We start from the raw sequence: 14,715 nt of genomic DNA, 5'->3' as shown, positions 1-14,715 counted from the left end.
GTAATTTGCCGACTATTGGCAGCGTGAACATTTGGGCAGGCAATGCCTTAACGGAAAATTTAAGAAAAAAGAAGTCACAGCATATTGTCACGCGCTAGGAGCTTGAAGAAACGTACAAGGAGACGCGACTGTCAAAATTTGAGACACAAAGAAGGACGCATCCGCTGGCACGGGTTGCTCGTCTTCGTCTTCTTCGTTCACTGGCACAGAACTGGCTCACTGTTCGCTGGCACAGAACACCAGGTGGCATTACTCCTCCCCCCAAGAGAGCATCGACCCGATGCTCAAGAAAAGTTTGCACAGTAGTGGGTCAAAGTAGGCAACATAAACAACCATTTAAAAAAGTAGCGCACGAGAGAAAATGCATCCTGGGCCCGGCAATCGGAAATAAACAGCATTCACTGTTCCCATGAAGAGTTCACTGGCACACGAAGAAAATTCGCATCACCACGTAAAGTACGGTTTTAGGCGGACGACGTGTACAGTCTCTGGGCGTGGTAACCTGCGCTGGGATGATGGTAAGCCTCCGTCTGGAACCACTTCGTAGTTGACGTCGCTCACACGTCTGAGTACTTTGTAAGGTCCAAAGTACTTCCTCAAGAGTTTCTCAATGAGACCTCGCCACCTAATGGGTGTCCAAACCCAAACTTGGTCACCAGGTTCATAATTAACTTCTCGAAGGCGGATGTTGTACCACTGTGCATCTGCGCACTGTTGAGTTCTGATGTGCACACGGGCCAGTTGACGTGCTTCCTCAGCGTTCTGAATGTACTCATTGATGTCGGGGGCTAATTGGTCGAGCTCGTCAATGTCCTCATACGGAATCATGGCGTCTAGCACAGTTCTGACATCTCGACCATAAACGAGCCGAAATGGCGCGAAGCGTGTAGTTTCCTGCGTTGCAGTATTGTACGCAAATGTTACGTACGGCAGGATGTCGTCCCACGTTTTGTGCTGCACATCCACGTACATAGAGATCATGTCTGCTAGCGTTTTGTTTAGCCTTTCTGTTAAACCATTACTCTGAGGGTGATACGCAGTGGTCGTTCGATGGGTTGTATAACTCAACCTGAAGATATAATCCAAGAGCTTCGCTGTGAATGATGTCCCTCGATCAGTGATGAGATATGACGGGGCGCCATGTCGCAGCACAATTTGTTGCATAAAAAAACTGGCAACTTCAGCTGCGGTCCCTCGTGGCAATGCCTTCGTCTCAGCGTAACGCGTCAAGTAATCGGTTGCGACAATAATCCATTTGTTGCCGGAAGAAGACAAAGGAAGCGGGCCTAGGAGGTCCATTCCCACTTGATCAAACGGTGTAGGGGGTGGATCGATCGGTTGTAGATGGCCTGCAGGCTTTAAGGGTGGTGTCTTGCGACGCTGGCATTCACGGTATTCCTTCACGTAGCGTTTGACACAGGCAGACATTTCAGGCCAATAGTAGTGCTGTCGCACCTGATCCATAGTTCTCGAGAAGCCCAGATGGCCGGATGTGGGCTCGTCATGGCCAGCTAATGAGAAGTCATCGCTGAGGGCTGCAGGCACGACGAGAAGATGCGATCTGTCACCAGCACCGGTGTTCTTTTTGTATAGGGCGCCATTTCGTAGGCAAAATGATGGCAACGTTCGCGACATCAGACGAGGAATGGGCGCGCTGCCACCTTCTAAGCGATCTATAATCATTCTTAGATCGGCGTCATTTCGTTGATGAGACATCACATCCGGCCCGCTCAGAGTTACCACGATGGCGCCGTCCTCTTCTGCGCTTGTACTGGCGGATTGAAGAGGTGCTCGTGATAGCGTGCCGGCATACTCGTGCTTTTTGCCTGAATTGTACACGATGGTGACATCAAATTCCTGTAGGCGCAGACTCCATCGTGCTAATCGTCCTGAAGGGTCTCGTAGATTGGTCAACCAGTACAAAGCATGATGATCAGTCACCACTTTAAATGGTTTTTCGTAGAGATATGGCCTAAACTTTGTAATTTCCCAAATGACCGCGAGACATTCTTTGTCTGATGTAAAATAGTTAGATTCTGCGCGAGATAGTGTGCGACATGCGTAGGCAAGTCGCACACTATCACCCGTTCGCACACCCGTTCAATGCCGTCTTGTCGTTGTACCAAAATAGCTCCAAGATCAATATTGCTGGCATCACTGCGTACTTCTGTGTCAGCGTCTTCATCGAAGTGGCCTAGCACGGGAGGGGAACAGAGCCAGTGCTGTAGTTCCGCAAAGGCAGTCTGCTGTTCGTCAGCCCAGACAAATGGTGTGTCACCACGCATGAGGCGTAATAGTGGCTCCGCAATGTTGGAGAAATTTTCAATAAAGCGCCGGTAATACGCGCACAGACCCAGAAATCGTCGAAGACTTTTCTTGTCAGTTGGAGTTCGAAAAGCGGTGACGGCAGCAGTTTTGTCAGGATCAGGCCGAACACCAACGGCGCTCACGATGTGACCAAGAAATTGTAATTTTTCATAGCCGAAATGACATTTCTCAGGCTTGAGTGTGAGATTGGCCGATCTAATGGCTTCGAGCACATTCCGAAGGCGATGAAGATGCTCGTCCAACGTTTCTGAAAACACAACGACGTCATCGAGGTAGACGAGACAGCGTTTCCACTTGAGGTCTGCCAGGACAGTGTCCATCATTCGCTAGAATGTGGCTGGAGCAGAACAGAGGCCGAAAGGGAGCACTTTGAATTCAAAAAGGCCATCCGGCGTTACAAAAGCGGTCTTTTTCTGGTCACGTTCATCGACCTCTATTTGCCAATAACTACTCTTCAAGTCGACGGACGAAAAATACTTCGCGCGGCGCAGCCTGTCCAGAGAATCATCCACTCTGGGCAACGGGTACACGTCTTTCTTTGTGACATTGTTCAACTACCTGAAGTCGACACAAAAGCGAAGCGTGCCATCTTTATTTTTCACAAGAACGACTGGTGATGACCAAGGGCTGCTTGAAGGCTGTATCACGCCATCCTGAAGCATTTCCTTAACCTGCGTTTGAATCACGTGCCGTTTGGTTGGCGAAACACGATAAGGCTGCCGCCGTGTGGGATGCGCGTCGTCGTAGGTGATAATACGGTGTTTCGTAATCGGTGTTTGACGTATCTTCAAAGAGCGTGCAAAGCATGTGTGGAATTCCAGCAACAGCTCGCTCAAACGCTGCTTGTTTGCTTCAGAAAGCGTTGGATTGATGTCTACGCTGCGGAAAGGTGCTTCAGCAGTGCCGATGGCCTCGGAAGCAAAACACTCGGTGACATTGGCGACTAGGCCGGCGTAGGCGATGACAATTCCAGGAAAAAGGTGCCGGTGCTCGTAGCTGAAGTTTGTGACAAAAACGTCGCAGTGATCATCACGAAGGTCGACAAGACTTCTGGCTACGCAGACACCCTGAGACAGCAGAAGCAAGTGATTGCTTTCCACGACTGCTTCAACGTGCATCACTCCGTCCCACGCCACCTGAACCACAACAGTTGCACGGGGTGGTAACGTGACAGCGTCGTCGATGACGCGAAGAGACACTCGGGAGTGGCTGGGGTCAGCGTAAGCTGTTGTGGCGTTTGTGGTCACGAAAGTGACTAGACGTCGTCGAATGTCAATTATAGCCCCATTCTCCCTGAGAAAATCCATGCCAATGATTAGGTCTCGAGAGCACTGTTGGAAAACGCTAAAACTGGCAACAAACGTACAACCGCGGACTTGCAAACTTGCTGTGCACATACCGAGTGGCGTGACGATATGCCCGCCAGCTGTACGAATTGGCGTGCGGTTCCAAGGGCTCGTTACTTTCTTCAAAAGGGCGGCCAGTTTTTTGCTAATTACGGAGTAGTCCGCACCAGTGTCCACTAAAGCGCTGACTTCGCGACCATCTAGCAGAACTGGAATCTCTAAGGAAACTCTTCCGCAATCAGCCGGTGATGTCGTTGTCGATGTATCGTTGGTAGCTTCAGTCCGCGTCGATAGGGGCCTTAAGCATGATCAATCTGAGCGGCCTTGCCCCCGAAGGTCGCTGTGGCTAGTTTTCCCGACGCGGGATAGGTGACCGGCCCTGCACCACGCCCGAATAGGTGCGATGATTCGGTGAGAACCACCGCGGTGATGAAGAACGTGAGTGGTGCCGAGATGTCGATCCAATCTGCTGGGCAACGTAGTCCGCAATTTCCGGAGGCCGCTGGCCGAACCTAGGAGGTGGGGAGTTGGCCGAAAAACCTTGAAGTCCCAGCTCTCGATAAGTGCACTGTTAATAGGTGTGCCCAGGTTCGCCACAGTGATAGCAAAGAGGACGTCGATCAGGGGCCCGCCACACGTCTGATTTTCGCGGAGTCGGTCGGCGGTCGCTGAGGTACGGGCCCGCTTGGACTGCCCGAAGCATGGCTGGGGCCGTGGTATGAGGCGGAGTGAAATGTGGTGCAGGTTGGCGCAGAGTTTGGTCTGCCGGAAGCATCGCAGGGGCCGCGATTGGAGGCGGAGCCAAAGGTGGTGCTGGCTAGAGCAGAGTTTGCGCATACGACATGCGAGGAAACTCATTTAGAACCGCGGCTCTGTCTGACAGGACGGTTCTCGTAGTGCGTGCTGAACATCATCTCGGACGATGCCGGACAAAGAACTGACAGTGGGGGTCGAGGGTACTGAAAACTTCTGCAGTTCTTCGCGGATTACAGAGCGTATGAGCTCTCGAAAGAAGTCGACGTGGCCCCCAAGACCACCCATGTCGTCCGTAGCAGAGGCAAAGTTCACTTGTCGCTCTTACGTCTGTGCCCGTGGCCGAAGCGTGCTTTTAATTAGGACTACTTCAGCAAGAAACTCTCACGTAGTCTTGGGGGGGGGGGGCTGCGTACAAGACCACCGAACAACTGCTCCTTCACTCCATGCATCAGGTATCGCACCTTCTTCTCTTCCGGCATGTGAGAGTCGGCTTGTCGAAAAAGACGCGTCATATCCTCAACATACATTGCTACGCCTTCATTTGGCATTTGCATACGGCACTGGAGTTCACGTTCAGCTCACTCTTGGTGATCGGGACTTGCATACGTTTCGAGAAACCTGCGTTTGAAGTCCACCCATGACGTGAACAGACCTGGCCGGTTTTCGTACCATACACGCGCCCCGTCGTTCAAACTGAAGTAAACATGTTGGAGCTTGTCTGTGTCATTCCACATGTTATGAGCGGCAACGAAGTCATAGTGGACTAGCCAATCCTCACCATCCTCATGGACAGCACCATGAAAGGGATTCGTTGTTCGTTGTTTGAACAGCGCATAGTGCATTGGCGTTGCGCCTTCCATACCGGCTGGGTTGGAGCTACTTGGGACGGTACTGCCTGGGATAGTTGGGGCCGTCATCCTCTCTGAGAGAAGTCCGAACTCGGGGTCCAGTCCACGGATCCTTCGGCTGTCACGGTGAACAGGCGTAACCACCGGTATGGGGCTGGAGCTTCTTGTACTGGGAGGGGTTTGGTGCATAGGGTACCCAGCACCTCCACCAGTTGTCACGCGCTAAGAGCTCGAAGAAACGTACAAGGAGACGCGACTGTCAAAATCTGAGACACAAAGAAAGACGTCTCAGCTGGCACGGGTTGCTCGTCTTCATCTTCTTCGTTCACTGGCACAGAACTGGCTCACTGTTCGCTGGCACAGAACACCAGGTGGCAATATCCACAGAGTGCATGATGATGAGTGGGGCGAAGCGTCCGTGCGTTCGTCCAAGCGTTCGTCTGTGCATGCGTCTTTGCTATATGTGAATTTGGTAAATGTGAAGCTAGCAAAATGGCCGTGAGAGCATTATGAGCGTGGAATGTAGTCATGTTCTTACATGACACGCATCTCGTGATTATCATGTTTGCACCGGTCGCATACCTTTGTCCTCCGTTATCGTGACGTAATAAAAATTGGTACATGTGAAGCTAGCGAAACGGCCGCAAGTGCATCATGAGTGTGACATGTAGTCATGTTGTTACATGACACGCATGTCATGATTTCCTTGTTAGGGTGTGTCACTTGTGTTATCCATGTAGTGATGCCATACCATAACAGTTTTGAAACATGCCATGTGAACAGTGTGTGTACCACCGGAAGAGCAGCAAGACCATGAATTGTAGATCATCCAATCATGACATACATGTTATGATTTTCATGTTATGACTAGTCACTTATGCTCGTGATACAGTCATGTCATGCCATAAAAATTTTGGCATATATCCAATAATCGAAACGGCCAGGAGAGCCAAGAGTCGTAGGCGGCTAGATAGATAGATAGATAGATAGATAGATAGATAGATAGATAGATAGATAGATAGATAGATAGATAGATAGATAGATAGATAGATAGATAGATAGATAGATAGATAGATAGATAGATAGATATAGTCAAAGTCGCCGAAATTTACTAAGGAATGGAATGCTTCGCATTTAAAATACAAGTTGGTAAAGTGCCTGTAAAGCGTGCTTCACGTTTGGCTTAGTTGCTTTAGAGGAAGCAGTCGCTGCGATTGAAGGATGGAAAAGAGGGAGAATCTTAAACGCGGTAGCGTTGAAGAGCTCGTTTTGCAGAAATCCCGGTGTCGGCGTTGGCGTCATTGGTTGTGAGCGAAAAGGTATCGTAATATGCGTTACAGAGAACTCGAGAACGATGCAAATAAAATAAGTAAATTGTAAAAATACTCGAGCAGAGTGGGGACCGAACCAGATTTGTTTGGATCTGAGTGAATCTAACCCGCGTTTTTTTCGTGGCAAGCGGATGTTCCACCCATTCGTAATAAAATATTGGGAGCGCAAACTAACGAGACACAAAAAAGGAGACGAACGATCTCACCACAAGACTACGCCTCTGCTTGTGAAAACAGTAAAAAGAACTTATCTGCTTGGAAATGCAGTGAAAGTAGCCTTCATGTTTCACAAACACATGCGTCCTGTATACATGCTTCACAATGAAGCATGACATATTGCAGTAATAATGCGTGGTACAAGTGTCCGCTTCCAAAGGGCGTCAGAATATGTGATTATCGTGGTGGCTCCGTGGTTGAAAGTCGGTACCCCACTACATAAGGCGCAGACACTACTTTTCTTATTCCTTTAAGGCCACGTATAGTGGGTACATAGCAAATTTGAAACGGTTTCATGCACTAAGTGTTTAAAATACACACTAGAAACATAATGTAGTCATCGCGTTCAACTTTTTAAGGCGATGCATTAGGGTCCCCAACTTTTTTACGTCAACATTTCTCTCTGTGTCTACTTCGTCTTTCTTTATCTCTCTGAGTGGTTCTTGGCTCATCGATAAAAGTCTTTACATCACATGCCGGACAAAGCGGCGCATGTGTTACATGAGTAAAGCATAAAAGGAACAAGGTGATGATGGGGAACTGAGGCACGGAAAGAGTGTTTTCCGGTGAATGATGGTGATCAATTGACCATTTCAGTTTGCAGCTTAAAGAATAACGTCCGCCTTTAAACAACTCGACTGTTTTCTTATGTTATTATTTTTTACCATTATTTGTAAGACGCAGGCACACCGTTCCAGCAAAAAACACACCCAACAAGTACCCTGATTGTATAGCCAGTATATTGTCTTCACCGTGGATCAATTTACAGAGTCTTGTTGAGTTTTGTATCTTTTCAAAACTTGGTCAGCGCTTTCAGAATATTGCGTCGATGAAGAATTGGTGGTCTCAACAGAACGTTTTTTGAAACTTGCTGCTTCGTACATTTCTTCAAGACGGTGGCCATTGAATTTCTTTCCCTACTTCTTCATCATCATCATCTCTTTTCCACCCCTCATATTTGCTAACAATGAGTAGCAGGCCAGAAAATGAGTTTAGGCCGACCTCTCAGCTTTTCTGTAACAATAAATACTTCTCTTTCTCTCTTGCTTTCTCTTTCTCACTGTGGATTTCTTGAAACTTAGAAGACGGCGATAAGAAACGAAATTTTCTCGTACCTGTAACTACTTAACCAGAAGCTACGCTCAGTTCGAGGGGTCAAGGATCGATGGTGAGAACGGGAGATCGAACACATGCGTTTGCAGTACGTTGAAACATGCTTTCAATTGATATAATGAAAAAAATGCTACTAATTTATGTTTTAATTTACATCAACATCACGCGTTATTGTTTGCTTTTGTACAAGTATATTCTCTTTAGCCAGGAAAAAGTTGTACAAGTTGATTGAATTTTGTCTAGATATGAACGATTCCGTTATTTGCAGGGCTAACTAGTAAACTGTCAGTTACCATGCTATTTCTTTTTTCTGTTTCAATTCGAGATTTGAATTAGCCACATGCCTTCACTTCAGGTTCACCGGTAATTCTTTACAGAGCATAAAAAAATAAAGTAACCGAATTACTATTTATCTCACACTTTCCACAGTGTTTGTTATAACAGAACAGACCACAAAAAAGTGGGTCTCTCCTTTGCCTTCAATTGTCTGAGATAACGTACCAACCACGCTTTCAATGAGCCCACGTGATTCTCAGCCAGTGTTATTGCTCGAATGTCAGATAATTTAAATCTGCCTCTAACTAACATCCTCTTCGTCTCATGCGGGTGAAGAATAGCTCAGAGTTACCGAAAATAGCGTAATAGCTACAAGCGGTCTTTTCTGTTTCATCTACGGAAAATGCAAATATATTAGACACGCACTAAACGTTCCCGGTTCAGGAAATTATTACTAATATGAGTGTCATGTATTATCCACATAAATTTCACTTCAAGACGTGCAGTTTGAGTTTAATGTTGTTATGAGTTCATGTGTTCTGTTATGCAGATAAGTGGTACAAGAATTGTAGGCGCTTTTTCAGACTCTATTGAAGAAACTTCACCTCTTAGAAAAACTACAATGTTTTTTTTGTGTTTCCCAAAGAAAATGTTTCTGCTATTTGACTGGCTCACTTATTTTCCAATCTTCTGAGTTTTTGTTTTGCCACCAGCACCTTTTTGGCACGTGAATAGGTGTCACGAGTATGAATAAAGACGTCCAGAGCTCCCATCAGAAAAAAAATCAGGATCGATGAGCGTGCGACTAGTAGAACCGAGCCTTTTCTATAACGTCGTATGTAAATAAAGGTATCGCTGAATGCACACGCCAGTGGCTCCGAAATCACTCGCCAGAGACCACGTCGAATTAAAACCTTGCGTGGCCGGTATAGCCGCCTTTAAAAATGGTTTAACGAAGCGTCACCTGTTTCTGACCGAGCGCATTAGAAGGGCTCTCACAATTGGCAGGCAGCCGCTGCGAATGTAAGTGAAAAGCGGCCTTTCATTTGGAGGTAACCTGCCTGGACTCACTCCGATGGCTGTGAAAGAGGTGCGAATTCGATAATCTGAAATTTAAAGAAGTATTTTTTGCGAAGTTCTGGCAAGCTTCGCGCCAAGCGCTCGAAATCAAGATGCGCAAGAGCTGAGAAGTATTGACTCGAAGCCGCGTCGATCTCAACCTTTCAAAGCTCGTTTTCCCACTCCTAGTAATGTTTGGGCTGGCGGACGTCAGACACTTTACGGTGAACGTATTGGGGTCTGCGTATCACGAACTGGCCCGAGACTTTCATGCGGACATCCCTTGTAACACTGATTTGGATGGTTGTGGACAGAACTCAAAATGCTGCCGAGGCTTTCAGTATCACCCAAAAGAGCACGGCTTCCGGTGAACGTATTCTACAGTGGAGACGTGAAGCTTTCCGTTGCGTCACGCAGAGCTGACTGAACACTACGATTGTCATGAACCAGAACTTGCTCTCTTCATCCTCTTGCGTTTCGCCTTCTTCGGTTTCGCTCCCAGAAAACGTTAGCCGATTGGTCGAGCGTGAGATACCATAACTGTGATAGGCGAAATAAGAAATAAAGAAAGAGAAAGTAAGAGTAACAGAGAAATAGAGAAGGAAAGATAGATGAAGTGACCAAAAGCAGATTTTCTTTCAATGGAACAGCACACATAATGCTTACGTGTTGATGTGCATCAGATGTGCGTAATATTTGCTTTTTGATCGACCATGTTCAGAAGTTTCAACGCAGCGTTCAGCAGGTCCTTAAACTTTGGCTGAATCGTAACGGATAGACAGAGGAAAAGACTGACCAACATTTCTGTGTTCAAATATTCCAGGAAAAACTATCGTCTTTAGAAAGAGATAGAAAAGAAATAGAGCAAGACAGAAAAAAACGAAAAAAAAAAAAACAAAAGCAAAGAAGCTGGAAACGTCATCCCACCGGCGCGCATATCCCTATGCACGTCCGATTCTTATTCAATGGCACGTTCACGTGCTACTGCTCTTGCTGCGTCATTTTTCTTCGCACAGTAGTGTACTGGAACGGCGTTCCCCGTGACATTGCAATCATCACGTTTTCATCTACTTTTTCAATCACTGTATATTGTTCGTCATGAAGATGATTCAGTAACATCCATTTGTTATTACACAGCTTATCTGATACTCTATAACCAAGTTTTTCGAGGTAATAAAGTCAAGTGAATAGCGAGTAAAAGTGAGAGAGGGGAATAAAAATAAAATATTGAGAAGAAGACACAGAAAGAGAAAAAAAAACAGACACAAAGTGATAAAAAGAAACTTAGCAAAATGAAGCGAAAAAAAGCAACTCACCTATCTCTGCATGATCTCCAGGCATCGCACCTTCAGTGTTACGCTGCTATATTTTTTCTTCTGAGATGACGCGTTTCATAGCCACGATAATTATGAAGGTCATGACCTAGCCACCACGGTGGTACAATAGTGACGGTGCCTGACTGCCGGCCCGAAAGTTGTTGCTTCGATTCCGGTCGCGGCCGTCGCAGTTTCGATTGAGGCGAGAGTGTTTCGACTGAGTGTTTCACATTGCTTAGACAATAGAGAAGTTAAGTAGGTGCCGAAACACAGAAGACATGGTTCACGCATTGAAAGAGCGCGACAGCTGCGAAAACTCTCACCTTACGCCGCCGGCCTTTGCTCGAAGAGAACAAGTTTATCCCTCCGAATTGCGTTGAAGAAGGCGATGACCCCGTCTGGCTACAACACACGCACAGCTTGATGCCACGCATGAGACGCTTGCCCAATGACGTTGATATTTGTACGCGGGAGAAGCTCGGCACACGTGCATGGCTCCTGCTGTTGTCCTCCTAACAGCGCGCTCCGCAAGAAACGGCAAGAACTGAGACTTTGCGGCACGCCGTGAGTGCGCAGCGGAGAAAACAACAACCCGGAGCTGCGCACGCTGTTGCACGCGGCCGCCGCGGCGACTGCCCGACAAGACCGAGCGCGAGGCCGGCGCGAACCATCTTTGGAAGGGAGTGGCCACGTGACACCTTCTAGCCAATCGGTTAGGTGGAGGTGAAAGAAGGAGGGAGGGAGCGAATTGTGAGGAGGAGAGGGAGCGCAGTGCACAAGAACGGTCGACGCCTTTCTCCTTTCTTCCGTTCGGGGCTCGGCAACAAAACAGCCAAGAAAGAGAAATAATTATAATAAAGAATACAGTAGAATAAAGATGCGAGTGTAAGAATATTAACACGAATATAAAACGGCTAAGGAACTGCAGAAAAAAATTAAGGTAAAATTGGAATAATGAAAGGACAGAGAAAACGACTTGAAATTGGTACGTTGAGCGCAGGTATTTGTCTCGTCTGGTGATGAATTAGCTGAGAAAAGAAATAAAGCTTTTATGAAAGATGATCGGTTTAAATTTCCGAAATCGCTTATTTTCGCACTTAAATGCAAGTGAAGAAATTGCAGAAGAGCACGTATTCTTGCGTGAAGCAGTAATGATTTTCAGTTTTTAAATGTAACGCCGGGTTGTCATCTTTGCATATAAGTACATAAACATCTAATAGTGAATTCCTTGCTTAATACTAAATAGTCATTTACCCTTTCCATATTTATTTACACTTTTAAACCCTAGCTCGTACGACTTAGTTCTTGGGCAGTACCTAAATGGCTCCGGGATTTCAGCAAACAATAGCCAGAGTGCATCTATAAAGAAGTAGTGCGGGCGCCTTTTGGTGTCAGGCATAACGATTGAAAAGATTTTCATGACAGTGCACAAAGTGCGAAGCAACTTAAGCTCTCAGGCTGCACTTGACGTTGGGGTCTGACGACTGGGCATTTCACCGTCGTAAGCAATGATATAGAAATCGATGATACTTGATATAGAAGATATATACATGATATAGAAATCGATGATATAGAAATCGATGATATAGAAATCGATGATACTTGGTAACTGAAATATTATACTCCCATGTGCAGTGCTCACGGAATGAAACGCGTCCCTTTATTGCTTAGGGATACTCGGAGGTTTGTTTACGCCGCTTTAGCTTTTTCTGATGATGGGTAATGTCGGCTCGTACATTTACGTCAGAGCCAACTTGGCATTTAGCGAGCATATTTACACCGACGTAAAAATAACGCAATATTCACGCAATACCCCTCACCGTTTTGCGACGCATTTGCTCGAGCTCCCCCCGTGGGAAAATGCAGGCGCCAATTTTTTTTTTGTCTGACTCAACACGTTGTCTTATTCGCCACTCGGAGAGGTGCAGAGGGCATTGCCTCTGACGGACGAGCGCACGTTCTCGTGAGCTTTATGATAATATTATCTGTGGTTTTACGTCCCAACGCATCCGTATGGTTATGATAGATGCCGTAGTGGAGGACTCCAGAAAGTTTGACCACCTGGCGTTCTTTATTGTTCACCTTAATCTGAGCACATGGGCCTCAAGTTCACGGGCATTCTCGAGAACCAACCAGTCATCTTATTTGCGACTCAGAGAAGGCAGAGGGAGTTGTTTCTCACAGACGAGCACGCGTTCTCGCGAGCTTCTTAAGTGAGCACACCTTCCTTATCTGCCACTTGGTTTGCAATGAGGAATAATGACAGGAGACGCAGACAGCTTGAGTGCGTAAGGTGCTTCGCACCTAAACAGACACATGCATACTCAAGCACAGATGTATATAGTCGTTCAGAAAGGTCGACGTGGCATAGAGCGACATGTGGTAAGGATAAAATTAGGCTAATACACGGCACGCATTACATTAAGCACTCGTGAACCAACGTTTTTATCGCTTTGGTTCCTAGCATGTGCACGTTGCACGATCCTCGCTTCCTTGAGCTTTCTCTTTGATATATCACGTAGAAATATTATTATTTAACGTTTTATTTTATTTGTTGTGCTGCTTATTCTATTCGTAAAAAAAACTTCCTCGACTGCATGCTGTTCACTCGCCTTAGACTGGCGTTGTATTGACGGTAAAGGCGATCCATTAGTTGTGCTTCGCCACTCAGTTAATTTACCAAGGGCCTGTTTTGTGTACATTCCAGCTTCACCTGAAAGGAGCACTAATGAAGATATCAGTTTACTTAGCAAAAAGGGCGCTTGAACGTTACAAAAAGCAAAAAAATAGCACTATTAATTTTATTTTTATTTTTCAGAGCATCATGCACTGTGCGTGGATGGTTTCGTAAATGCGAAGAAAAAGAAAAAAAAATCTCCGTTTTTTCGAGTATAAGAGCCTAGGCTCGTATTTGAAGGCTGCTTCTCCTTTGATATATAGAGACTAGTGTTGTCTACGGCATGTATTTTGCATTATTTTGACTTGTACTGTGCAACTGCCGCGTCTGTATTAGCGTTTTGATTCGCCAATCCCAACGATGGAATTCAAACGCGGAGATTGTCTTTGTACATCTTCTCAAAAAATATTGATTTTACAAACCTATCACATCTGTACTTCGCTGAGCTTAAAGTTCTGAAAGGGCTCTGAAAACCAGAAACTTTTGTATTCATGCATATGTGCGCTTTTAATGATGATTAAAAATCCAGCTGTGTATTAGTGACCCAAATGGTTTTTATATTTGAAAAAATAATAATATTGTAATTCAAGTATCACTAAACTTCTGAAAACATGAGTTATTTATAAACAAGAATAAACCGGTAGATTTTTCCCTCTTTTTGTGTGAAACTTTGTTTGAGTATCACAGGCTTAAACTTGATAAAAGTATTTTTGATGAAACTAAGAAAGTCAGTGTTTTTGCGTACCAAAAATGCAGGTTTAGTACAGAACACGCAGTTACTTGTAATACTAATAATACTTTGTGGCATTTCGCGTCCCAAAACCACTACGTGATCATGAGAGACGCCGTAGTGGAGGGCTTCGGAAATCTCGACTATCTGCAGTTCTTTAACGAGCCGCTAAATTTGAATACACGCGCCTCAAGCCTTTTCGCCTCTATAAAAAGTGTGGCCGCCGCGGCCAGGATTCGGTCCAGTGACCTTCAAGTCAGCAGTCTAGCGCCGATGCTACCATGGCGGCTGGTGTTATATTTCGTGTCCATTGGTGTTTGAAGCATGTTATAGTTTGATCGTTATTCTTTAAATTTTTATTTTACTCAGTTCAGTGAACTCTGTTCAACGCAATTTGATTTTCTTAACGTTTTGTACCCCAGGGTGTACTTAGCTGAAAATTTGTTTTTTTGTTTGCCATGGCCACGTGGGATTAGTTATTCAGTTCAGTTCAGTTGCCGAAGAGTGTTTTGAAAATGCTCCGAAAAGCCGTTTTCTAGCTTTCGCTGTGACTGTGCTGCGCCTTCCACGCATGCCTGGCGTTTTTATTTTACTCAGTTCAGTGGACTCTTTCCAACTAAATTTAATTTTCTTTGCATTTTGTACCCTGAGGGGTACTTAGCTAAAAATTGTATTTTTGTTTGCCATGGTTACGTGGGATTAGTCATTCAGTTCAGTTC

At 45.8% G+C, this 14,715-nt stretch overlaps 1 protein-coding gene across 1 annotated transcript in view; it reads right to left on the bottom strand.

The window, feature by feature from the left end:
- Window positions 1-11,119, bottom strand: part of LOC142814287 (uncharacterized) — a 687,423-nt gene extending 676,304 nt beyond the window's left edge. The window contains exon 1 of the mRNA XM_075892840.1: window positions 10,913-11,119. The gene's annotated coding sequence lies outside the window, so the exon portion shown is untranslated. The remainder of the gene's footprint in view (window positions 1-10,912) is intronic.
- Between the last annotated feature and the right edge of the window lie 3,596 nt (window positions 11,120-14,715).

Source organism: Rhipicephalus microplus, chromosome 4, assembly GCF_043290135.1.
Source record: "Rhipicephalus microplus isolate Deutch F79 chromosome 4, USDA_Rmic, whole genome shotgun sequence".
NCBI classification, from domain to species: Eukaryota; Metazoa; Arthropoda; class Arachnida; order Ixodida; family Ixodidae; genus Rhipicephalus; species Rhipicephalus microplus.
Note: the sequence above shows the minus strand (reverse complement) of the source record. Positions and strands in the feature narration are given on the sequence as shown.